At 40.8% G+C, this 27,950-nt stretch overlaps 1 protein-coding gene across 22 annotated transcripts in view; it reads right to left on the reverse strand.

Moving 5' to 3' along the window:
- The window catches only part of ADGRL2 (adhesion G protein-coupled receptor L2), a 383,711-nt gene that overhangs the window by 137,413 nt on the left and 218,348 nt on the right, over positions 1–27,950 (reverse strand). The window contains exon 1 of one of the 22 annotated variants that reach the window (XM_021404128.1): positions 19,167–19,187. The exons of 17 other annotated variants lie outside the window; for them this stretch is intronic. The gene's annotated coding sequence lies outside the window, so the exon portion shown is untranslated. Of the gene's footprint in view, positions 1–2,289; positions 2,308–8,235; positions 8,492–17,896; positions 18,832–19,166; positions 19,188–27,950 lie in introns of those variants that run through there. 4 more of the 22 variants (XM_021404130.1, XM_021404126.1, XM_021404129.1 and 1 more) reach the window with 4 other exon arrangements.

Consider the following 27,950-nt stretch of genomic DNA (forward strand, 5'->3'; position numbering starts at 1 on the left):
AAAGATACTTCACTGTGCAAACTCTTCACCCTTACTAAGTGACACCAGCCATAGCTACTCAGTAAGACAAACCAATCTAAGTGGCACTCTACACACTTAAACATTTTGACTTAGTAACACGCACTGAAAACACTTCAGCCACAGATCACAAATCCAGCCCAGAAGGAAATCCCCATCAGTCAACCACAGACCGACAGCTACCAGTAGTCAAGAGAGAGTCACACTGTGGGGCCATGTGAAGAGGAAAAGGGAAGAAAAGTAGAAAGGGGAGCAGGCATAGCTCCGGGGAACTCCACGGCAGGTGGCAGCAGGAAAGCCGTGGGGCAGTGAGTAGTGGAAGGGAGCAGGTGGATGGGAAGGCCTGAGGGAGGCAATGCATCCCAATGCCCCAGCCCTGTGGTGGTAGCAAAGGGGACACATGAGGTGTGGCAGTGGCTGAGGGAGCACGAGGAGACTGACAGGGATGGGACACGAGCCGACACAGAACAGAGAGCACTCGGAATAGTGCACAAAGCAAAGGGCATTTGACTGGGGAACATCAGAGTGTAATGCCATCTCCCCCAGGAGGACTGCTGACAGCCCCATGCTGCCATGACCCAACACACAAGACCAAACATAAGCATAAGCCATGCTAGTTAGCAGCTGTGAGCTTTGTGATCCACCAAGAAGTCCTCCAGTCCACAGCAGAAGGTACATATCTCTCTGACGGACAATTCGAAAATGTTACACGGAAACAGAGAAAGGTAACACTTGCACCAATGTTACCAGAGAGGCCAGCACAAGCACACAAAGGGATGTGCACTTACGTGTACGCCTGCATACAATTACCTAGAAATTTGTTCTTCTGTAAGTAATCGTTGGGCTGATGATTTTACAGTGACAGGAGAATAAAAAAAAAAAAAGAACTCTTGAACCACAGTTTCAACACATCTACTGCAGATTCTGCGTAATTTTTTTTGTTTAAAAAAAATCAAGCCCAGAAGAGATAATGATGGTCATAAATGTACAGCTTGTTTATGGGCCACTATTGGGCAGAACTGAGATTTTATTTCTGGAAGAAAAAAAAGGCAGGAGGATGAATAAAAAAAACAGAATAAAAATAATGATAATTTAAAAAAAGCCATAAAACTCTGTCCTTTCTGACGATTAAGAAGTGGTGGTGCGAGGCCTGACAAAGCATTTCACTGGACGCTGCCGGGTTATCAACACGTACCCTGCAAGTTACTCAGTTTTACTTTAATATCCCTTCAGTCAAAAGGCAATCTACTGTTATTCAGCTAAAAATAAAAGTTCTATAGATCTTCTACAAATAAAAATAAAAAAACCAAGATTGACATGGTGTACAATACAAGAAGATACTACAGCCAGTCCAGCATATGATTTAAACAGTCAGGCATTTCACTACAACGGCTACTGGTCACCAAAAATAAATAAATAATAATTTAAAAAATATATCAATCTTACAGTATTACTTAAAGTAAATAAAAATCACTTGTTAGCTTTTCTGTGGTGCCGCTAGTTACTAACAAGGAGGGGTGCAAGCTCAGTCCAGCCGGCTGAGAGCAGACTGAAGCAAGCCAGGCTCTCCTGGCTGGCCGTGACTTTCGCCTGTAGCTCAACACAAGCATCAATTCTCTGATCTCACAGTTTTATAGTTTTATCATACTATATACTGGGCACTTTGTCTTTTTGAATGAAAAAGTGCTGTATTAATAAATATACAGACATATATGTATTCAAGCATATATACATTCATCAATAATCACCTACTATTTTTCAAATTTTGCTTCTATTTCATTCACTTTCAAAAATATTTATGAAAGCTACAATCTGTAGGACTAGCTTGAGATAATTAAGAATAAAAAGACATTCAGCTAAACATTTTCAAATATTTAAATGTAGGAGTGAACGTTACATTCCTCTAGAAACTTACCTATCTACAGCGACTACCAACAGCTCCAACCTCTTAACAGTCAGTATGGATTCCTTCAACATTCACAAAGCACCTATTTCTTAGAGACTGAGACTACACAAAAGGCTACTGGCCATTTTTCATTTTGAGCCCCATTCAGTAAGCTGCAATTATGATTTTCTTTTCATTTCCCTATTCTTTCACAGATACAAAGGCGTAATTCATTAAACTGGTCGTCTGGGAGGAAAAGTACCACTGTCCTTCTACTAAGGACCAAAACATCAATAATTCAAATTGATTAGGAAACACTATTTCAAGAGATGATTAATTTCAAAGAATAACAAACATCACAGAAATATTTAAAATTGTACACGAACCTTAGAAACATGAAGCCTTTGAAATAAACCAATCTATGTCTCTCCTTGTCCCAGGTGAAGAAAAGTGGATCCCAGGAGCCACAGTCTACAGGACTAACCCCAGAGCCCAACCAGCAGAGGCTGCAGCACCACTGCCCGCATCACACCAGGGTACTACTCAGCGATGAGCATTATGCTGTAATGCAAAAGGTTTGTCAGCATGGCTTGAGGATTTTCTGTTTTTAAAGCTGTTATATTGTAGTTTCCATCTCCGGAAGTAAACATTCAGATAAAGTGAATGTCAGTGAGCATGTCTGAGAACACACCGACTTAAGGGGAAAAAAAAAACAAACATCATAACGTACCGAGAAAAAAATAAAAAACGCAAAATAGGATTATCCACTGAGGTGGCTCTAATTCCTGCACACTACTGAAAGTGCACAGAATCCTGCACTCCACCACCCAAGACCATCAGTCAGGAGTCCCCAGGCAACCCATCCACAGCACCACAGAACAGACCCGCTCTAGCCACGGCACATGTACCTGTGGTTTACGGAAAGAGAGTGAAGCAAACTGGTGCTTCCCATGAAACATGGGATAAACCCTTCTGCACAGAAGAGCTCTTAAGGTTTCCATAGTAAACTTCATTTACATGAAGGCAGTATAAAGGTTCCCACATGAAAATGCATCTCTGGTATAATTACATTCTTTCAAGTTACTTTTCCTCCTACTTGCTATAGTTCTTAGGTGAAAGGAAAATATTGACAAAAACACGACATGAGGGGCACATAAGATAACCACAAACTGAAGAGCATGAAACCACCAAGTCATTTACAATTTATTTTATTTTATTTTATTTTTTTTAAGAATTTCAACTATTCCTTGCTATTGGGCAGACTGCGATCAGCTACCTCACATAAAACTCTCTTTAATTTATAGCCTAAGGGTTCCTTCCATGTTTAAAAGGAAGGAGCATGTAAAGATATACAATGTCTTTCTAAGCCTGTCTGTTCTTTGAAATGTCTTCATTAAAATGGAGATTTTGGCTTTTTGACAGTGAATAACAGAAAAAGGACAAACCTGGGTTCTGAGTACCGTCACCAGAAGACAGCTCACAAAAGACTCCAGTGTTTCATCTCAGATATTGTATTTTTGTATCAGGGACAATTTTGTGGAGGCAAGGGAGGGGCAATGGGGCTACCTCCGTTCCTGATGATTAGCTGAATTAGCACTGATTGCAGCTTTGTTTTATCATGAAGCAACTGAAAGCACCTGGCCCTGCATTCAGATCTGCAGCATGGGAGGAGTCACACTTCCACAGAGACCTGAGGGGCAGCCATGACAGGACCACCACTGCACACAAGGTGACAAGAGGCAAGCGTCGGGCAATATCACCAGAAAGCTCTCAATCACCAGCCTACAGTAAAAAAAAAAAAAAAAATGCGCACCTGTTTTTTCTTCAGATTAAAACATCTTGTACACACCATTTTTCATAAGCATTTTAGGAAAAAGACACCTTTTTTCATTAACACTTCAGGAAAAAGATACATTGTTCAAGGGTCAGATAGACCTGACCAAAGAAACCACGCATCTTGGAGAACAGCACAGGGGAGCTACTTCTATGTACCATTTGCGAATCAAAGAAAATTCCACAGAGCAGTTAAATGTATATATTACTAAATATTCTATTTATGTATTTCCTACCTTTTAAAAGTTGATTTGGCAGCAACTAGTACTTCAAACAAGGCCTAAACCATAGCTCTTCTAAGTAATTTACGTAATGGCTGAAATAAAGTAATTTTGGAGACATTAATCGTATCTCTCGACTGTGCAGAAGTCATGAAAACACCTAAACAAACTGCTTAAACACAGCACTGAAGAAATGACAGTTTTTTGCGCTGCACCTAGTATTTGTCATAAAATTCCTACAGATAAGTTTTAATAATGTTAATGCCACAGCTTTATTTGGCGCATTGGTTATGACATAAATATTTTAAAAATAAGCATAAATACTATGTTGGTTCCTAGCAGACCTTTCATTTATTTGACTTTCCTTCATTAACACACAGGAATTTCAATAAACATTTCTTAAATATGTAAAACTACAACAAAGAAGTACTCTTTCAGTACTCTTTTTTGTTTCATATATCAACTGAGTTCCTGTGAAAAATAAACAAGGAGTAAGAAATTTACTGTTTTTAGACTCCTGGCAAGATAATGTATACAAAGATCAAGGATGGACAAAGAATTAAGCTGAAAATAATAGAAATATACCAAACTTCTAAAATGACCATTAAATAGATAGGTAACAAAAGCTCATTTCACTGGAAGGCACTATATTCTCTAAATAATAATAATATTCATGAAAAAACCTAAGTGGCTGTACAAGCAGGCTGAAAACAGCACTTTCTAATCCTGTTACTTTCAAACACTGTTGTAAATATCACTATCACCAGAAATCATCCCTAGAAGTTATGATAATGATATATGAATTGTGTGCAAGTGACAGAAGTATAAAGATGAATTTCATTCACAGGTATATTTTAAATGTTAGACTGCCTTTCTGTGCTCTGTTCGGCAGATTTTTCAGTCATGAGCCAAAAACTACTGATTACTCGCGTTCAATTTGCCAAATACAAAAGCTTTATTAGTCATAACAACGTTGCTGTTCCAAACAGACAAAGAGATATAAATAATAATAAAAAAGATCAAGAAAAGAAAAAGAAAAAAGACACTTATCCTTTCTCCATGGTTAGTTGTCCAGGGGCAGTTAAGTATGACTTAGTGTGGCTTCATTTTTAATGCACGCTACAAGTAAAATAACTTCAGTGTGGATTTGTGCTTTGATTTACTGTCTCTCAAGCAGAAGAATTCTAATTTTAAGAAACCATTCATTATGGGATTTGTACAGAAAGAAAAATGCACAGTCTTTATCTTACGGTTATATATACTCACTCTAAAAATGGTTTAAGGAAGCACGTCGATAACAATTTAATCAAGAGGAGTTCTGCATGTATTTTTTTTCCTTCAAACACACATTGTCTTCTAAAATATTAGAAAACATTCTATAGTGACAGAAATATGTAAAACAAATCCACTGTACCTTAATTGTAATACTTTAAGAAATTATAAAAAAAATCTAACATTTAAAGCATTGAAAAAAATTGCTTTACCTGTTATTGAATTTTTATGCATTTTTCTTCCTTCTGTTTTAAGTATCCGCTTCCTAGTTAGCATCTACAAGCCAAGCTCTGCCCTCAACAATGCAGTCACAGTTCATGCTCTTAAATCGGTTGGAGCTCCACATTCATCAGGGGGTAACATTCGTCCTTATGCGTTTGCTTTTTACTTACAGACAAAAGATACAATAGTTTTCCACAGCTCAGAATGAGTGAAACGTGAAGCCAATCTAAGAACCTACAGGAGATTTTCTAAAATGGAAAATGTTGTTTTTCAGATCATAATCCTTGTTCTGAATATAACACTAAAAGACAGAGCTCTAGAAATTTTTTTTGTTCTAGCTGTTTAAATACAAGTTGTATGAATTACTGATGACACGTAAGTCATACAGTGCTATAACAGCTATAGAAATAACGAAGTTCTGAGTATTCACTGCTGAATATGCAATTTGAGTGCTCGGCTATTATCTAATAATCCACCAGAAAATGCTTAAGTCTGCGTGCAACGCTTCTAAAAACACGCTGATAAAAAATATTTATTGTCAAAAGAAACAGGAGCATCTTACCTCTACTTTCTGGTAATCAATAACAATTTAAGGCAGATAAGCACAAGATCTTTCTACGTAAAGTCTTAAACATAGAATTAATCCCATACATCTAGGAAATGTGTTCCTCAAATTTAGCTAATACAATTCATGGACATATATAATACTCAGAACACATATCGGGAAGTTCTACAACAATAATTGCTATCTATACATTTTTATAAATTGGAATAGCCCCAATTATCATTCTGTTACAGTATATTAGGGAAGAAAAGTATGTTTGTTTATACATTCATTATCTACTGAAATATCTCAAGGTACTATCTTAAAACGTATGGCAATTTAGCCACCCTTAGCCATTCTGACTGTTGTTATGCTTAGTGCAGTTACTCGTAAATGCCAACACAATCTAATGTATTTTGTTCAGTCATTCACTCTAAGCGTTTATTGATAAAACATAATTAGTTTTATTAAATGTGGCTTGCACATTGCTTCTGCAAAGTGAGTGAATATTAACATCTCACTTTTTTTTTTTAAACAGATGGAATTTTTTTTTTAAGAATTAAGGAACAGCTTGAATGTCACTTGCGTGAAAACTGTACAAGTATGACATTATTGTCATTTTTGTTGTTTGTAGCCATTTTTTTTTTTAAGTATCTGAGTTACCATAAAACACAGACCTGATGGAACAGAAAATGAATTACATTACTGCTAAAACAAAAGAATAAGATTTTATTCAAGTAGGCTCTTCAATGTAGCAAGTAAATTATCATTGTTCTACCTTCAAAACACAAGGCTGTAGAAGAATGTATCTTAATCCCAGCTGTATTATCCTTACAGCATAATTGGAGTTATACATACGTCTCGATTTTTGTATTGTACGGCAATCACCACTGAAGTAAGTTTCTGAAATACACTTACAGGGAAAGGAAAAGACACACTGTGTAAAGAAAGATTAGGTCCACTGCCTCCCCATAATTCCTCAGCAAATTTTAAATTAAGAAACCTCTCCTTCATCATGGCAAATACATCAGTATCCTTCAATGCAAAAAGGAAGTTGCAACTTTTCAACTCCCAACACCTACCAAAATCTCTATGAAAGACATGATTTATATATTTTCTGTAATTCTTACCATTATAATCCTATTGGAGTGTAATTGCTGTGGCTAATATTCTTACCCTGTTATGAAAATGCTCAACATAAATGTGGCACTGAGTTGTTAAGATAATACATGATCATGCTGTGAGAGGGTAATACCTATACAATAGCCCTTGCCAATACCATAAATCTCTTTACTAGACAACAACCTATTACAGGAGATCTACTTAACTGTTTCCCTACTTAGAGGGCCATTTGGTGTTACAATAACAAGCTGACTTTTCACATTAGCAAGGATTAGCCAGTATAAATAATAAATTGACACTGAGTTGCTGCTCTTTTAGATATGGTAAATCTTTCCTGGTGTTTAAAAAGAAAATCCAAATTAAAACCCTTAGACCACGACTTAGGCTGAACATGTTAGTTTAAGCTAAAAAAAAAAAAAAACTTTAAGCTTAAAAAACAACAATAAAAAATTCAAATCTCATACCAATTTACGTGGCAGATTTATTACAGGAGAGCATATTACAGAGTGCTGTGTCTGTTTTATGGAATGTGCAGGCATATTGCTTTACTTCCTAACAGTATCACAGCAAATCATCTTTAAATTTACTGAAATATTTTAAAGTAAATTGATTGCCACTATTTTCCCTGAGATAAATAGTGCAGAATTCATATAAGTTCCATCTATTATGTTTCTTGTTCAGCAAGCAAGACTGTATTGTAAATAAGTTGTTTTCTTCATTAAAAAGATCTCAACTTTTTCGAAGGATCATATGCTTTCACTATCCAAATAACTATAATACAAATTGTAAAACCTGTAGTATGCCAGAACATTTCATTCATTGTGCTAGATTAAAAAGTCACAATTTAAAGCATTTCTGATTTTTCACTATTTACAAATAACGTTATGTTCTGATATTCCTTGCTCTTTCTTGTCTGTATTTCTGTTAAAAGCTTAAGCCAGCAAACCCTTCCACCGTTTGCCTGCTTAAGCACAACTGTATATATTCATCAATTGTACCAGGATAGAATTATCCACCTTTTCATAATACAGAAAAAGCAAAATTAAGAGTTAGCTTTGCATCTGCAATCATCTTGATTATGATTCACAACACTGCTTGCATAAATAGAAAAGACTTACCTATTGCTTTTTGGCTAGCACACTACTCTGCTCAAGAGGAACTGAAGCCCTTAGCACTATGTTGTCTCTCTCATGCTGACATGACATTTTCAGAATCAGAGAAGACACTTTACGCAACTGAAATCTGCTCCCCGCCATACAGAGCACCAAAACTGTTCTCCTGTACCTCGACACACGAGAATTGTTTCACTCCGTTCCCTTTCACACCTTCAAAAGAAAGGCATTCCTTCAAAAAAACAAAACAAAAAAATAGTATTTACGTCAGCTCTTGCTTTCTAACGATTTTATTTTTTTTGCCCATTGTTATTTACTGCTAATGATGGACAATCTTTTTAAAAGCTGCCTAGCAGAGCCCTTCTGCCCTGCATAGCAGAGCGTGCACAGCAGAAGGAAATTGTACTTACTGGAAACAATTCAGCCCAGAATGCCCTGATTACTCTGATTATCTCATATGCAAGCTCCCTCTGCAGGTAGCAAGAAGACTTAGCAAAAATATTTGACAAATGTGGGTAACAGCTGGCATAGGAACCCAAAAATCAGTGACTACTTTCAAGGAATCCCCTCAGGAATCTTTCTTAACTGTTATCTGACATAAAGAGTTAACACAAAAAACACCTCCCCCCTCCACGTCCGTGCCTGTTCTTATCCATCAAAGAAGTTAAACACTCAGCTTTAGTCTTTCCTGGATTGAAATACACAGGCTTCTTTTTCAGTCACCTAAATGCTTTCAGGAAGGGAAAAAATATAAGAAAAAAAATGCACTGCTTATCTAGAACCAAACAGAAATGAAAGCTCACCCCAAACAAGAAAACAAAGCCATGCTATCCAATGTGTCTCTCTAACCCAAACCCAAACCATCAGCAGCATCCCTTCGCATTTACTGCTGCGAGACAATGCTCAGTGCCACTGTTGGGTGCAATGAGATGCTCACGCCTCTCAACTTTAAAAATCACTTGAACAGAACAGTTAAGTTTATCTCAAAAATCAACGAAGTCTCTAGCAGTTCATATCAAATTATGAAGTAAAAATGTAATTTTCATTCAATTGCATTAAAATTGCTTTTCTTACTAAAGGCATTACTTTACCATAAAATATCTTGTTTGTTCTTCATGATAACATAAGTTTTCTAGATAAAAATTCCACCAACACAAATGGGAAAAAGTTTCAATGAATAAAGCTATAAATATTAAGCAGACCAAAATTAAGACTCAGTCCTGCTAACCTTTAGCACCTACATACCATCAAAAATCTGGGAAGACACAAGGCACTGTTCATTTCTCTGCTAACAGGGAAAGAATGGAAGTACGCCAGGGTTTTTGTTTCTCTCATAAAGCCAAATCCCACTTTCTTTACTTCAACAGGCAATGCCATTAGATTCATAAAGTACACTCATAAAATAAAAAATTAGGTCCTATGTGAATTTTTTCTGGAAAAATAAACTCCAAAATAAAATACAATATTTCAAGCGTTCAGTATGAGCTTTAAAAAAAAATAAGAAATAAAAAACCCAGCAGAAACAGACAGAAATAGGCTCATGATATTCTAGTAAGGTTACAGGCATTCCAAGGGACAGATGTAGGGCAGATTTGAGGCGTTCACCTCAAGATGCTGATGGCTGCATCCAGAGCTCTTCCTTGCTGCTTAAACACCTTTAGCAGTTGGATCCACAACCACTTATTATCAGACACTATTATCAGATACACCTCCTCAAAAGAGGAAAAGAATGAGGAAGGAGAGGAAGCAGGAAAAATCCAGCGTTTGGGAGAGATGATACTCCTTTCCAGCGCAGGGTACAATTATTGCCAGAAGGGGAAAAAGATTTCTTCTCATTTTCAAATTATGTCAGCATGCTTTCTTTCCCCTTTCCCCCCCCTCTCACACGGCTCCCAGCCCCAGCTGCCTCCTCTCTGGCACACTGTGAGCCTCCCTCTCTCTCTCCCTCCTGCACCCTGCAGTGCTCTGCAGGCAGGGACCCGCTGCTGGGAGTGGTACCTGCAGCACTGAGGCACATCACAGCTACTGAGACACCACCCATCCATATTTAAACACCAGATTTACCAGGAAAATAGTTATGGATTGGTCTTCTGGAGAAAATGCATGCCGTTCAAAGGGAAGATGTATCATTACTCATTCTGTGAAAGAATTTTCCAATTCAGTCACTTTGCATAGGAAAAAGTCTAAATTAAACTTCAAAGACTGAATACAGGGACTTCTGGACCAGACAAAAAGAATTACGCCTACCATAAAAACAGTGTTTGGGGATTTGTCAAAGAAACACAATGCCAACAGCAGAACTTCTTCTTGAGGATCTTTCTTTAAAATGTCATTTATTTAGAGCCGACAGCACCTATTGCTCAGGAATTGTTTTTGAACACTGTTCATGACAGCGTAGACTGCTACAGTGAAAAAGCAACAAATACGATACAGTAAGAAAATACAGAGAGAGGTGAATTCCAGTCTCCTCTTGCATGTGACCCCTCATACCACCACAGCACTGATTTCAGAGCCAGACTCCCTATTCACACTGATCCCATCAGCAGCAAGGAAAGCATCACCACCAGGAACAAGGTTGGTCATCCCCTCCCCAGCTGCCAGTAACAATTTTTAACAGTAATCGGTGTCAGATTATTCTGTCATCTACAGCAATAATCATTTTGAGGTGTCGACTGATACAAAAATACCAACAGAGGGCAAAAAGGAAAGCAGCTGCCTCCTCGAAATGAGAGATTTGGAATATTATCACGTCCAGAGGCAAGGAAATAAACAGAAAGGGCGTAATTTTTAAAAGCACAATTCTCCAGTGACAATATGTTTTGGTCCTTCCTGATTATTATTATTACTTTTTTTTTCCAACAGTCGCAGATACAAATCTAATTGTATGTTATAAAGATATACCTCTCTGGAAAGCATGCATATGGAATGCTAAGCTGCTCCCCATGCTATCTCCACTACAGAAAACAGCAAAGGCACTTAAGAAATACCACAATTTGCTTATTCACAGAGTTAACTCGTTAACAATCTTCTTCACCGTAAAAGGTACGAGCACTCCCAACACCTAATCCATGCATCAAGGCCTCCCTAATGTAAGAATTAACATATTAAACCCACTTCCATCTGCACAGTATCAGAACTCAGGATCTCAAATAGCAGCCTTCACTCCTCTTAGTTCATTCAAGCATTTGTAGCTTCTAGTGGCCAAGCAATGTATCATTGAAATATAAACGTAGTATAAAAAACTCATACACATTTATCAGCATCAAGTCAGTCTGCGCTTTACATTAAAACTAATCCACTGTCACCCCATATTGGTGCTTGAGGAAAAAGGGAGCACCTCTCCTACACGGCAAACACAGTGCAGGACAGTGCTTACACAGCAGCAATAGTAACAGTGAACTCAGAGGCATTTCAAGATCACAAGACAAAACAGACGTAAACTCTATGGTCTTTGTATGACAAAATGGACTAAGATGAATCTGCTATGAGAAAAAAATGCTGCATTACTTTGGAAGGAAAATACTCTTAATACTGAGTCTACCTAAGAAACCTAAGTAGCTTCTCAGTAGTTCCAGCTAGATCTCCTCTGAAGCCAGCTCTTCTCATGACTGAAATATAAGCACCGATACTTAAACCTTTCTGTTTAAATGTTAGTGTTTATAATGTGCTCCTAAGAGACTAAGATTAGAAGAACTAAAGAAAAAAAAAAAACACAAAAACCCACAGAACCAAGACAGGCCATATTTTTCTCGGCCCATGATCACTTGTCAAGCTATGATTAATGCTGTGCTCTGTAGAGGGAGACATTACATCTCGGCTACAACAGACCTAAATTTTACCCTAAGGCAGAAGTCTGATTTAAACATCTCTATTCAAAGTGACATTTGTCCTCTCTTTTCAACCAGTTTTCTCTGAAATTCCAGTAAACTGACTTTGTGACATACAAACGGTCCATTGATTCTAACTTGTCGTGTTGCCTGTCCGCGTAGCAAAGTTGGTTTTGGTGACTGAATGAAGCAAGATGTTATGCATTCAAGAAAAATACAGGAGCAGAGTCCATTAGGTGGTCTATTAAATGCTCGGTTGGATAACAGCAACTACAATTTACGGCTACAAGGATTCCAGCTTACACAGAAGAGCTGAAGATAAATACTAAGGTCAACATTAAAAATCAGAAAATATTTTTATATTCAGGGGTAACAATGGCCTTCATATTCTAAGGTGATGAGCAAAGATTTTTCTTGTATTACAGACAAGAACATGAGCATCGTCAGGGCCACTCTGAGAAGTAATTACATTTTATCTCCTGCCTTTCACTCTGAAATGTCTGCTAAGGTATTTACATTTCTCTGTTAAAAGAACAACAAGTTAGGAGGAAAAAAAACTTGTGGCGACCACTTATCTCAAGTAAATACTATTTCTCCAGTGAATGGTATTATTCCATCTATTTTATAAAGTTATTGTTAGATCCTCTGATTTATCTGTAACCGCTATTGTAGGAATAAAAATAAGACATGCTTATATCTTATAAAGAAACAGCCAAATAGCAGACCTGGACATGCAGAATAGTCAATATCCTTCTTACTGAAGATGAAAAAAGGCAATGTTTGATAATATTAAGCCATTTGGACAGTGCTGGCAAGTTCCTACTAGCCAAGGTAATCTTATTTCTTGCACTTTTCAGGACAAATTGATTTTTCTTTCCCCTCTTCTTAGCCACTCTGATAATTGGGCAAATTTATACAAATGTGATGGGCTTTTACTTACCAGACAACACACGAAACACTCCCCAAACATGAAGCACCTTGCTCATAAAAAAGTGTTTTTGTGGTAATTAAGCAAACAGTATTTAAGCTTGCATTGTGCCAGGATAACAATCAATAACATTTTTCTGGAGACTGCACACTACCTGCAGGTGTAAAGCATTGTGCTCGCCTCAGCCAGCCTGCCACATTTTTTATTATTAAACCTTTCTAAATAATTTTGGTAAATAGCAGGCTAGAGAAAGTTGAATCATTACAGTACCTCATGAAAAAAATCAAAAAGGAAGAAATTGTGGTACGTACAAATTACACATTCTTCAAAAACCCATGCAATAACCCATTTAATACAACAATCCATAACCTGGAGATGTTACATCTCCAAATTAGAACAAGATTTTTTTTTAAGCAATCCGTTTCTGGTTAACTATGACTGTCTATCTAGAGAATGCTGTAAAACCTGAATATTCATTAAAGAAATGTATTTCTGTAACTAAACTGCTTGTAGTACAATCTTCGCAACCCAAGCTGTAGAAACATATCTCGTACATTAATGGCAGAAAGAAACATTTTCTTAGATTTCATATTTGACTGGAAGGGGCTGTAAGCCTGCCATCTTTCAGCTTCAGTATGAAGAATGATTAAAAGAAAAGTATCATATTTGTCGAAGTAAAGCTGGAAGTAATTCCTAAGCCAGCTATATACTCACATTATACCACACGTTCCATCTGTATTCCAACAGAGCCACCCAGTACTTTTATTTTCAGAACTGTTGGAAACAAAATGCATATATCTTTGAAAACTACTTAAATATTAAACATGATTGTTATGACTACTGAGAATGGCCCTAAAATAGCTTTTTGTTTTTCCAGTTTTCTTGACATCCAATTACAACTGTGATGGCTTAAACCTTTTACTTGTTTCAAACTGAGAGTTAAAAAAAAAAAAAAACAGCTTTCAAGTCTAAGAGCGATACACAAATACTTAAAATTACACGTTATTCAGTTTCTTAAATTGCATTTGTACATCACAAACATCAATCCTAAAAAAATCCATCAAAAGTGTCTGATTAACATGGTATCTCCAAATAACACATCTGACTATGAATTTCACTAACCAATGCGCTGAAGTACACTGCTCTGTAACTGACAGCTTGTCTACCTATGCATGAAGATGATTTCAATTATATACCAGATGTAGTTTAACTTCCCTTGCAGTTCACCAGCTAAAATCATTAATTGCTACTTCAAATTCTTCTATTATCAGTCATCCACACAGGTTGCTCCAAGGAAGGCAAAGAAGAGAAGCAACAATTTTTGATACAAAGCATCTCCAGGTGGGTATTGGTACATTTGTTTTTTCACATTATTCCCAGGCACAGTCCTGTTTCTCAGCGAGAGCAGCAGTAGAACCTAACAGTTTTTCCTTATACGCATGTCAACATTTCAGGTAGACACGGGATGAGCACTGGCTTGGAAACAAGTAACCTTTTTAGACCAAATTTCAAGCAAAAATAAAAATAAAAAAAACCTACCCTTTCAAAACATTAAACCTTATGTTGGATGAATATTACTATCTGTCAGAATTTATGACATACTACACGGTTGTACTGCACGGACAACTTGGAAAAATATTTTCCCTAGCTAGAGACCTCACTTTCTAACCTCCACTTCAGTGAAAGTTATGGACCTTTCCAAAAAGCTCTAACTCAAGACTGAAACATTTTTTCTTCATCAGAAATATTCTATTTTTTTTTAAATATCACCTTAGTGCCAGCTTTACATAATGCCTTTTCAAAAACAAAAATAATTATTCAATCCACATTATTAACCATAACAGCTAAATGCTCCTAGGACTACACTACCTTGTTTTTTTAAATTTTAATAAGGTGCCTCCTTACAAGACACTAGAATTCCTGAGCAGCCCTTTCTCGACTTTAAGCATTAAAAGCAGTGAGAAATAAATAAAACATTGAGAAAGCTTCTGAAGCTGTCGCACAAGGACTACGCAAACTTGGCTTTTTTCAGAGCTCTCCTCTTGCTCATTTTAAGAAAGGAAACACCCAGCAGCCTGGTGTTAATGTCTCTGCTGATTGTGAAAATTGCAGCAATAAAAACTCCAACTGCTTGTCTTAAATTAAGACTTGCAAGACTAGATGTGAGATCTGTATCTTTACATTAGTTTTTATAACATTTGGAAGTTTGGTTGCCTGCTTTGATGTTGGTCTATTAATGAGCAGGGGAGCCAAAAGCCAGAAAAAAATGTTTACTGGAAATTCTCAAGTCAAAACCTGAAGTAATTGGTTTCTCCTACCCCACATGATACCATACTCCGGTTCCCCCAGCCACCAGCGCCCTGAGCCAGCTGAACGTTGTCTGCGCTTTTTTGCTGTTGCCAACACATAGTAACCTACAGTGATTGAAAATGGCAGCTGAAGTGCTGCTGCAGCACATTAATTTTTCTCTAAGTGGTCCAATTTTATCATCTGAATGTTGAAAATCTTCTTTCCACTACTTTTTTTTTTTTTTTTCAAATCTTGGGAGATTTGTCAAATTTTGGGTTGCCATCATATAAAACGAAGTGCAACATTTCCAATACAATTTTTAGATTATCCCTAATAGCTGTAAGGATAGCGTGCTTTCTTCCCAGCACTCTGCATCCCGAGCAGACTAGTTAACAGCAACTTAAGTGAGATAATGGCAATTACATCAATATGTTTATTTTGTACAACCAAAAGGTACCACTCCAGACAGCTGAAGACGCTAGATAAATAAACTGCTGAAAATGACCAGGAAGTAACGACATGCAATTTTAGGACCACTAAACACGCCTGTTTACAAAATGCCCAAATGCTCATTTAAGAATAACAGAAATCTATATGAATTATTTAATTGCAGGTGGTTTCGCAAGGCATACCGTGTCTACTCAGTTCCGTCATTAAATGAAAGGAAACTGCAGCAGGAGTGAGGACATCCTGCTCTAAAGGCACAGCACTCCCAGGGCTTGAAAGGAAAACAATAATAATAATAATAAAAAAATAAAAGCACCCTCTCAATCATCAAATGGAGAACCACCTCCACCAGAAAGAAAAAAGTAAAATAAACAAATGCTACATAGCAAACACTTAAACACATTTCTGAAAACAGAAAATATTTATTTTAATATCTGTACCATTAACTGCAAGGTGTGGAAGGAAAAAAATAGAGGAATAGGAAACCAGGATATAGTTAGTTTTTTTTTTTTTTCTTGTTCTTTTTCTTTTTTTCTTTTTTTTTTTTTGCCAGAGACGCAGAGAAGCACATGGTCCCTCTGTCCCTGACAGGCATCTGGCCCCTGGAAGAGGTCCCATCGAGCTGACAGATAACTGGATTTGGGTTGGCTTTTGGGTTGGTGGATTATGAGCATTGATTTGCAGAGATAATGAAAGGCCAGGCCAGCTACATTCCCTTCAGACATGTGGGAGTAGTAACAAACGGCCCAAAACTGTGCACGTTTGGCCATGTACAACAACGTTCCACACCATCACCAGAACAGCTGCTTTGCCGTATCTGTTATCAAACTATTTTACGAGGTAACAGTAATTGCAAATGAAGTTATCTCAGCAAACTCACTATAACTGATTAAATGAGATTACAATAAAAGCTCATTTTCACTTTTTTTTTTTTCAGAAGAGAAAGGAAATGGAAGCGTAAGGCCACTGGAGCTCCAAACTTCTGGAGGCACTCCCCACGGCACCAGGCCACGAGGAGCACACGGGTTGGCTCACGGGCTCCGCACGAGGGGTCCCGCACCCCTCGGCCCGTCCGTCCCCACGTCCCCCCGCGCTCCGAGCCCCCAGCAGGCAGCAGGAGCCGCCACCAAAGGTCGCTTTTCCTTTTCTTGGAACAAACCATTAATCGATAGAATGGAATTGTCTGAGCGCTCGCAGCGAACGGACCCTGGTTTTCACTCCCGTAATCGCAAAGCAGCCGAAGTTCAGAAACATCACCCACACCCACCTCCCCATTTTGCCCCCTTTCAATCCCTGCTGCCCTTTGGGCCTCCGCTTGGAAGCAAATGGAAGACGAACTGAAGTTTTCTCAATTGAGCCGGAGCCGAGAGCCCTTTGATATGCTAATATCCCCCTTCAAACGGTACGGATTCACACTCACATTAATTCCAACAATTTGTGCAGAACGATGAGAAATGGCACCTCTTCGGAGGAGGGGGGGGAGGAAAGGGGCGGGCGACAAAAGGAGGGGGCGGCGGGGGCCGGGGGCAGCGGAGCGCTCCTCCCGCGGCCACCCCCTCCCCCGGCCCGCACCGAGGCACTCCGCGGCGAAGCAGCACCTGAACACGGCCCCGCCGCCCGCCCGGGCCCAGCGGTATTTTTAGAGGCAGATATAGCAGCGCTGTCTCCTGACACGCTCTGCGTTCTGTCTCCAGATGGCCCCAGATTTCTACATGTGAAAATAAATAGAAAAAAAAAAGTTGTTCCCACTCCACAACCGACAAAGGGCGATTTATTCCTCTTCCCCCCCCCCCTTTCTCCGCCCCGCACGTAAGGGCGCTGGGCCGAACTGCACACAAATAAACCCGCAACAGGTAATCATTTAGCGAGCACCGACGCAACTTTCCCTTCATGGGAGCCGCACCGGGGCCTGTTCTGCTCCGGGGGCCCCGCAGCTCGGCGGGATGGGGGGGGGAGGAGGGGGCGCGCGGGGCCTCCGCAAGGCCGAGGAGTGCTACGAGGGGAACCTCCGCGAGGATGAGCGAGGCGGCGCGGGGGTCGCGCCGCGGGTAATGGGCCTCGCCGAGGGACGCGTTCCTCCACCGGCGGAGGGGCCTCGGTCAGCGCGTGCCCAGCGCTGAGCAGAGCCGCGAGCGGGCGCAGCGAGAGCGGAGCCGCGGCGCGGAGCTGCGCTTACCTCTCCGAGCCGAGAGCGGGCCGGGCTCTGTGGCCCCAGCGGGACCGGCGGCCCCGCCGAGCGGGCGGCGGCGCGGGGTCAGCCCCGGGCGGCGTCGGAGGCTCGGGGCGGCGGGCGGGCGCTGGGCGCTGCGGCGCGGCGGGCTGGGGCTGCGCGCTCGGCGGCTTTTCCTCCGCGCAGCCGGCCGGGAGGCTTCGCCGCGGCTAAGTCAACATTTTCCTGCTGTTCCCGACGCTCCGCTCCGCGCGAAACGTACGATGCAGCCAGGCTCCCGCAGGCAAGCGAAGGAAAAATTCAATTAAATGGCAAAAGGAGCGGAGGGGACGAGGTGCGGCACGCCGAGTGCACCCAGCCTTGGTTGGAGTCCTTTCTGCGCAGCGATCGGGAGAAGGGAGCCGAGGCGATGCCGGCGGCAGGAGTAGCGGGGAACAACTCACAGATTTTGCGACGAGCCCCCCCCCTCTGTGTCTGGCGTTCGCGGCAACCTAATTCACATCTCCACGGGAGGCTCCGGCCTCGCGCGGCCCCGCCGCTGCTGCCCGCCGTCCTCCCGGCCCTGCTGCCCCGCCGGCGGCCGGAGAGCGGGCGGGCACCGCGCGGCACTGGGAAAAACGCAGTACGTACACAGCAGGAAAAAACCCCAATGAATCGTATCGCAGCCTCCTTTTTGCTCATGCACCTCTCCGTGTGTGACTGGGGATCGCCAAGTCCTGACACAGACTCTCCGCCGGCTCTGAACTGGAGTCACCTCCAGCCTCCTCCCCCTCCAATCTCCTCCCCTCTCTCTTTGCCTCTCCACCCCTGGGCTCAGCTAATCATATAAACATATTAGCACGCAGAGCGGCACCGGGAAAGGACAAAAATCTCTCCCTTCCTTCCTTTTTGTTTTCCTTCCCTCCCCCTCCCTTCTCCCAGCCGCGAGGGTTAAGGCCAACGCTCGCCCGGCGGCCGCTCGCCTCCGAGGCCGAGCGCTCAGCACTCCCTGCTCCCAGCCCAGCGCGGGGCTGCGGGGGGGGGACGCGGAGCGGTCGCCTGGCTGCTGGGGCCCGCCGCTGCCCGGGAGCGGGGCTGGCCGCCCGCCGCCGCCGCCTCCCCGCGGCCCCGCTGGTTGCCGGCGCGCCGCAGGCCGGCAGGCGTCTCCGCCGCACTTTCTCCTTGGCCGTGCCCTGCGCGCCGCGTAGCCCAACTTGTGTGGCCGGCCCGGGCCCAGGTGCGGCGCGGCGTGCCTCGTTGCTGCAGCCCGGCTCTACCCAGCCCACGCGGAACGCACCGGGCCGGCGGGCGGCCAGGCAGGGAACCGGCGGCTCCCCCAGCCCCTCTTCTCTCCCGCGGCTCTCTCTTCGCCAGATCTCCTCCTGCTCTCCCCCGGCAATCCCTCCTTCCGCAGCCGTCGCCAGGGCCGGCGCTGCGAAGCGAAGCGATGCGTTGGGGAAAACGTGTCAGGGCAGGGTAAACAACACACTTGGAAGCGATTTAAAGGATGCTAAGTTGACTCATTCTTCTGCTCTGATGCAGAATGCAGGTTGGCAGCGCTGTTGCATTCCTTCCCCAAATCACATCTTAGAAAGGAGGGTTTGGGATTGTGTTTTTTTTTTTTCTCCTTTTCTTTTTTTCCCTCCGTGTTGATGCAAAATACTGAGGATTCACTCCGACCTTTCGGGCTGTGCCACATGCAGGGGCCCGGCTCTCAAGGTCAGGGAGAAGCAGCTGAGCGCTGCACGGCTCGTCCTGGCGGGGAGGACACGGGGGGGATAGGGGCCGCTGGGAGCGCCCGTGCGCGCTTCCCGGGCTGGGGCTGCTGCTGTGGCCGGAGGGGCACAGCGGGAGATCAAAGCGGCAGAGACCTGGTCTGATCAGCCCACCAGGTATTTATTCAGTTAGCTTAAACCATTCCCTCCCTTTACTAGCTGCAGGAGTGAAATACAAACCTTCTCAATTGCATCTGCCCACAGGATCTCTGGCACAAGACCCAGGGCTTGTTAAACTCTTCTAGGTCCAAAGCGCATTGACAGTTCAGCTTAAAACGCCCACACCACACCAGGAAATCGGGGTCGTTACCTTTTGTTAATGCTAACGGCTTATTTTTTAACTTAATTATGTGGACTCCACTGCATACCTATGCAATTGGTACTCCAGTTCTGAAAATTTTAACGTGTACTAAGAGAAGCAAGACGTATTTAAAGGAAACTGGATCGTTAAGTCCTTGCCACACCAGGTAGTAAGAATCACAGAATGGGCCCAGGGCTCTCCAAAACTACTGGACATTTTCAACAGCAGTCATGCTGTTGATCAGTCCCTGGAAGCCTCTACACACCCTACTGGCCTTCCTTCAGCCACAGCCCTGGGGAGGGGGGAGCAGCCCCCACCGCCTTGCACCAAAGGAGGTGTTGTGAGAGCATCTTCCTGAGGCCAGCTTCAGCTGGGTTAAATCTGCAGGCTGCCTCGAAAGAAGCTCAGCATGGGAGGAGAGGAGATCATGTGCCTGTGTGATAGTTTTATGCCTGCTATGTATAGCTAAAAGTAAAAAGGATGGGTTAGAAGAGTGCAAAATGCAGTGAAAGAGCAGGTTTTCTATTTTTTCCGTGCATTTTTTTAAGTTCTCTGTACATCACCAGTATAGTGGCATGCCCTTTCTTGCTGAAAGTGTCCTTATAGATATCTTTATAGAACCCTAAAGAACCCCTTACACATTCCTAATTGAAATTCAATCATAAAGGCATTTGGATTTATTTTATTAGAAATGTTTTCCTTGAGATAATTGGACGCATCTCTTATGGAGACATCCTTAAAAAGAGAGTCATGGAGATGTAAAGAGATCCATATCGACTGACTCTCATTTTACCATATATTCAACATATATCATTAACACATCCTACTTTTTGTCAAATAAATGCACTTGCAGATAAACAGTGGTTGCCCCGAGCTAGAAGCCTTTTCCTTAGTAGATGAGATCAGGACTTAGCCAGATAACAGTCAAGAATACAACAAGAATTATGTGGGGTTGGCAGTTTTCCTTGGAGAGGAAGCAAGAGAGAGGAATTCTTCCATTTAGAGCAAAAAACTCAACTGGTTTCTCTAAGACATTTTTACCCTCCCTGAAGGTTGAAAATATCTGCAGAGCTGGGGCTTATGTTAATATTTGCTGAAATGGACTCACCTACACGGATTCAGCTGCGGAACTGAAGTTTGTTTTCCCCCTTTTCATCAAAAACTTCTGGAATTATATTTATTTCTGCATGCAGAAAGGGAGTTTTACAACTCTGAGTTGTAAAAGTGAGTTTTGAACAATTGGTGAAAATGTAAACAGACACCTTTCAGCATTTCTTCAGAAAAACATGTGTTTCCATTAATTCTCATTCAATCCAAACTAGGATATGAGAATAACCGGCAGAAGCATATATCCTTTTGGCAAGTAAAACATTATTATTCAAGCAATTAATTTGACTTCATATGAATCAGCATCTGTTTCTTTAAAGCAGGAAAATTCTGTAGACATGTACTCATAGCATCCTTAAATCTGTTCCTTTGTTTTTCACTAGGCCACAATTAGTGCCATATTTGAATATTAACATACAAAAAGGAGTTGCAACAAATAAAGTCTCTTCCCACCATTAAAACTGCCCATTGTTTGCCTTTTGCTGCATACTTCATTCCATAGACCCCACATGTAAACACAGAAAATAGATTTCCCTTAAACTCTCGCTTTGCTACTACAGCACAAAATATCAAGCTTAGAAATACTATAAGCAATGTCATACTCCTAGCAAGACCACTCAATAATATTTTTACCTACCCCTTTCACTAACATTAAATTTTGTAATGTTCCAGCTTAAGCTGTATATTCTGTGTGCTTTGCTATCAAATTACTTTGGTGAACCTGCTGGCTTGTGTCCTTGAAAAGCTAAAAGCAAATTCATCATAATTTTTGGAATAAGCACAAGATCTCTGTCAGCGAGCATTTCTAGAGACTGCCTGTAGGATGGTAAGAACTCAAAGAGATTTAATTATCAACTGTGTGCTTGGAAAAGGTGTATCTGAGAAAAATTACTTAACTGTGGCAAACAATAGCCAAATTGTGATGTCTACAAATATGATACTGTTGACTTCCCTGGAGGATTTAGTTGTTGTTTTGCAGGGGTTTTTACCATAGAAGTACAACTTACATCTGCCTCTCCTTAAAAAAATGATTTTAAAGATTTTTTGCAACCTATTTTTACATTACTGAAGTTTTATGAAATGACTGAACTTTAAATACTAGCGGCTATCATTTCCTCCTACCTCTATGTACTCATGTGAATAACATATCAACGAACAAATAATTAGATGTAACATTAGCAAAGACTGATAGAAGAGGTTGCGTACATGTAGTACAGTAGCATCAGCTAAAAGTGGTGCGATGTAAAGATGTGGTTTAATTTGTGCATGTAAAGGTAGCATACTATTATACGATCTTACCATTTCAGCTCAAAACTGAAAAGGCCAAATTTTGCTTGCTTCATTTCGGAAAAAGACCCCAATTATTTTTCCAGACAAATGTATGCAAAGGAAGTGCAAATGATATAAACCATAATAGGAAATATGTAATGTATTGTCTTAAAACTTTGGAAATATATCTTTACAATTACCAGTCTTTTAAACTAAGTAATTGATTTAAGTGTCACTTGGGGAAAAAAAAATTAAATTCATCAATAAAGTGAGAGAATTCTGCAGCTGTTCCTAACAAATAAACATAATATGAATTTGCATTATACATAGTTTACTTCAGTAATCAATTTTAATGACTTATAATCTATATCATTATTTAAGAAATGACAAAATCATTGACTTTCTCATAACACTTGCTAATTGTTTTTTAAAATAAATTCTACACATGACTAGGGAAACACCCATTTCCATTTGCTTTATGTTAAATCAACGTCTAACCACTCATGGTGATTTCATTCAAAGAAAACAGAAGGAACACATTAGCTGTGTGGTTAAAGAGATTGATGGGCTTCAAACATTTTAACCATGGATGTTTTTTTTCAAACTGTAGAAACTCATGTTTTTAATTTAAATAGCTTCAAGAAAATGAAGATCATTTTATTCAACAAAGCTGTTGTTTCTTGTTTCTTAGATAGAAATTAATTGAATTTGGTTTAATTAAGTAATATTAGAAGCAACCTTGTTCACAGAAAATGCAGCTATGAAACAAAAGCATGTGTATTCCATATTAACTAGGTATTCTGAAACAGGATTCTTGTATCACATTAAGAAATAAGAAGACATCAATAAGATTTTTAACATTCAGATACATGTTTTTATTTTCATGCTAAGATATTGCAGTTGTCTTTCTTCTCTGTGAAAAGTAAATGTAGGGGAGTGATAGAGCTCTGTGTTGTTGAAGAAGTACATTCTCTACTAGGGGCTTTGGGTATTTGTGTGTATGTTGGTGGACAAGAGTTTACAGTTTAATTCTACAGGCATTTATAAAGGCCAAAGAGTTTTCAAAATTGAGTTGTTAGGAGTCATGTAGCAGAACACACTTAAAAAGAGACAAGTACAATTCTCTATTTTTGTATGAAAAGCTCAGTACAGGAACGGAAACAATGATATCAGAAGAGGAACTACAGTGCTGAGCTTTTGGGGAAAGAGATATGTCATGAGATCCTAATTCTCCAACTAGTCTTGCTCTTTTCTAGGTTCCCTTTTATCCAGCTTCTATATCTTCCTAGGCATTATTTCTGTATTTGGGCAGCAAATAACAGTTTTTGTGGAAAGAAGCAAGGCTCACGTGAATTGTAAGAAATTAAGTAGATTTTTCTACTTAAAATAAATGTAATTTTGCCTGGTAGGTAGGGAGCTCCTTCCCTCTTGCATACATTTTGCTATGACTTTGCTCAATGTCTGTATTTCTTTCAGTCGCTAATTTGCAGCCAGAGGAGTGTCCCATATCTCAGAGGAGAACATGTGGAGATCCCAGTGTGCGTTCTCACACCTCTCCTCGCCTCACTGCCCTACTGCTTGATGTAACAGCAGAAAGATTTGAAACTGGATGCAGGAAGAACTGGCTGTCTATGCCAAACCCCTCTATCTATTATGATTTGCTTTATGAATCTCCAGCTGTGGATCTAAAGCTTACATTCATTACAGAGTGCTTTTAACTACAATATTACCTAGTACAGCTGGTCAATCTCATGCCACAAAAAGAAAGGTAATGCAAAAAAGATGAACAAAGTATGGAGAATTCAAAGACAAACTGTATTTGCCAGTATGAGTCCATGAAGACTTTTCCGTTCTTACTCAAGAATCTAATATAATCAACATAGCTATCACTAAAATCCATGTTATTGATGTCATAGAATTGGAGAGGTTGGAAGGGACCTCTGGAGACCATTGAGTCCAACACCCCTCCTAAGGCAGGTTCCCTACAGTAGGTTACACACAGGAAAGTGTCCAGGTGGGTTTGGAATACCTCCGGAGGAGACTCCACGATCTGTCTGGGCAGCCTCTTCCAGTGCTCCGTCACCCTCACAGTAAAGAAGTTTTTTCTCATGTTCAGATGGATCTTCCTGTGTTCCAGTTTGTGTGCATTGCCCCTTGTTTTGTCAGTGGGCACCACAAAAAAGAGCCCGGCCCCATCAACCTTACACCCACTCTTTAGATAATTATAGGCATTTTCCTATCAGTCTCCTCTTCTTGAGCCTGAACAGCCACAGGTCTCTCAGCCTTTCCTCATAAGGGAGGTGCTCCAGGCTCCTCATCATCTTTGTAGTCCTCTGCTGGACTCTCTAGAAGTTGCCTGTCTTTCTTGAACTGGAGAGCCCAGAACTCTCTGGACACAATATTTCAGTTGTGGCCTCACCAGGGCAGAGTAGAGGGGGAGGATCACCACCCTTGACCTGTCAGCCACACTCTTTTTAATGCACCCCAGGATATCATTGGCCTTCTTGGCACAAAGGCACACTGCTGACTCATGGACAGCCTGCTGGCCAACAGAACACCCAGGTCCTTCTCCACAGAGCTCCTTTCCAGCGAGTAAGCCCCTAACCTGTACTGATGTCTATGTTTTTCCCTCCACAGGTGTAGCACTATCATTTATCCTTGCTGAACCTCATAATGTTCCTCTCCATCCAACTCTCCTGCCTGTCCAGGTCTTGCTGAATGGCAGCAAGACCTGGTGTGTCAGCCACTCCTCCCAGCTTCGTATCATCAGCAAACTTGCTGAGAGTACACTCTATTCCTTCATCCAGGTCATTGATGAAGATGTTGAACAAGAGCAAACTCAGTACCAATCCCTATGGAACAACACCATTTATAGGCCTCCAACTAGACTCTGCACCACTGATCACAATCCTCTGATCTCTGCCAGTCATTCAGTTCTCAATACATCTCTCACTGTCCACTCATCTATACCACACTTCCTAAGCTTACCTACAAGGATGTTATGGGAGACAGTGTCAAAAGCCTTGCTGAAGTCAAGGTACGCAACATCCACCACTTTCTCCTTGTCTACCCAGCTAGTGATGACATCACAGAAGGCTACCAGATTGGTCAAGCATGATTTCCCCTTGCTGAACCAATGTTGACTGCTCCTGATAAACTTATTTTCTTCTACTTGCTCAAAGATGACATCCAGAATAAATTGTTCCATCACCTTCCAAGGCATGGAGGTGAGGCCGACTGGCCTGTAGTTTCCTAGGTAAATACTCATCTTTATCTACAGGGCTCTACAAACCCATGAAGATTTAGATGCCTATACTTGGTGTAAGCTTAGATTTACTCTCTTGAAAAGTTATGGCATAAAATACATCAACTGATAGGACCACCAACCAGAACTCAGGCCTCCCCATTCCAACTGACTACCCAGACCACTGAGCTATGAGTCATGTTCCCTCTGGTGCTCTCTCCTTCTGACCCAGTGAATCCTGAATTGCTTTCTGCCTGGTACGCAGTTTTAACAGGAAAAGTGGAGAATATCTCCATCTGTGATCAAGCTGTGGGTTAGAGAACTTGTTAGCTGGAAAGAGAGGTACCTGTGAGTCCCTTCTGGCAGGAGAGAACTGATCCTGTTTCACAAAGGACAAGTCTCCTACTCCTAGCTGTAGAATAAAGGTACAGCTTGAAAGGAAAGTGGTGATTACTGATGAATTTGTGACAGGAGAACTGTGTTGGTGGGTGCCAGGTGCTCGTTAGATGCTCAGTTCTGTTTTACAGACAGTCTTTGCAATGACATAGACATAGACCTTCTTAGTTTGATTTGTCTTGACTGAAGCAGTATTTGGCATAATGAGCATTAGAGCTGCAGGAATATTCAGCAAAAAGCTGTGGAAATGCCTACTGAGCAGGGATGTCCTCCCCAAATAGGCAGCATTGAAGCAAAGAAATTTTTAAGCTTAAGGGTTTATATTCCTTCCACATTTCTCCTTTAGAGTTTAGCTGTTGGAATTCTATACAATGCCTAGCTGTTGGAATTCTATACAATGCCTAATGAAAATCTGGTCCATAATCACAATCATCAAGTTCAGAGATATGGTAATAGGTTATGATCAGGAAAGAACAGGGTGCTCAGGATCAATCATGAAATAAAAGAATCTCACACTGGGTATTCCTCACCTCATGATTGCAACTTTCAAATTCCATTATCAAAAGGCAGGGCTTGATAGCCATATTTGCTTCCAAACTTACACATTCTAGTTCATATTTACTGTTTTTCCAGTATGCCACCAGCTTTTATTCTGTAAGAACAAGTGTGGGGTTTTGTTGTTTTTTGGTTTAGTTAATTTTGATTGTTCTTTTGTATGTATGTTTTTAGTTGTTGTTGATGATGTTTTCATTGCGTTTTATTTAAAATGTTCAGTTAGTAGCTTTATTCAAGGCAGCACAATGCTTTAAGTACATGCCGTCTGGTTCTGCTTCTCAATTTCCCATGCTGCTCTGGAAGAGCTCATAACCCCAAGTTGATTGGTTATACTTGCTTTGATTTTGTTTTGTGGTTTAAGACAAGGACTTGGTCCCTTCTATGTTTTTTACAAGAATCTATTTTTTCTCCTTGGTGCTGATTGCCATTGAGATGCTGACAGTTACGTGATTGGCTCCCTTTGGAGTGGATACCAGAGATGTATCATGGATCACTGGTCAGGGAGTGACGGAACAGCGGCACAATCAGACTCCCCCCTCCACATCCACTCCATACATCAGTACTGCTTTGCAATCCATCTTGGCTGGCATGGGCAGAGAACAGAGAGGGAGACCCAGATTTGTTTCCAGGCTTACATCTTCTCGTTCATATTTTGTCACACTTGTGTTACATTGCCAGGTGTAACTTGTAAGAACAGTCATTTTCCTTCATTGAAACTGCCTATAAAAGCCTCTGTTTCAGTAATGATTTGTTATACATTACAAACACCTGCAGCACACAGGAATTAATATCACTAAAATATAGGGATCAAAGATATTCCACCTTTTTTCCTCTAATTAAATGATCATTTACTTCTGACAGGCCTCAGTGTTTTTGACAAATAGTATTTGAATCTGATTGAAGGAATGGTTACGCCTTCCTAAAAACACTGCAGTCAAAGAACAATATTACTAGCATGCTCCTGTTGTGAGGAACATCTATTGACTGCTTAGTACTACTGCTAATTATAAATGTTAAAATATATTCAATAATTAATTAAGATGCTATTTTCTATCCCACTATGAGCACTGGCTGCAGTCTCTGGAATAATCAGCACTAAAGTGTGATATTTTTTATTTTATCTGGTAAATCACAGTACTGCATTTAATATATCAGTTAAGCTTTTATCACATGCTTGGAAAGCGAAGTGAGAACTCTGTATGCTTTTACACAGGAGAGGGAGAACTTCCTGCATATGCAGCCACTGACTGTTACTGAAGAAGAATAAACCACAAATTTGCATTGTACCATTTAGGTGCCCAATTTTGCCTTTCTGTTTTCTCTTCTTGTCCCCTCTCTATTATGGATGCATTGGTTTAATTTGCTTTCCTTAGAATTTTTGTTGATAGTAAAATGAATGTGCAAATTCCCTATCAGTTGTATATATTAATATAA

The sequence above is a fragment of the Numida meleagris genome, chromosome 7 (assembly GCF_002078875.1).
Source record: "Numida meleagris isolate 19003 breed g44 Domestic line chromosome 7, NumMel1.0, whole genome shotgun sequence".
In the NCBI taxonomy this organism is placed as follows: domain Eukaryota; kingdom Metazoa; phylum Chordata; class Aves; order Galliformes; family Numididae; genus Numida; species Numida meleagris.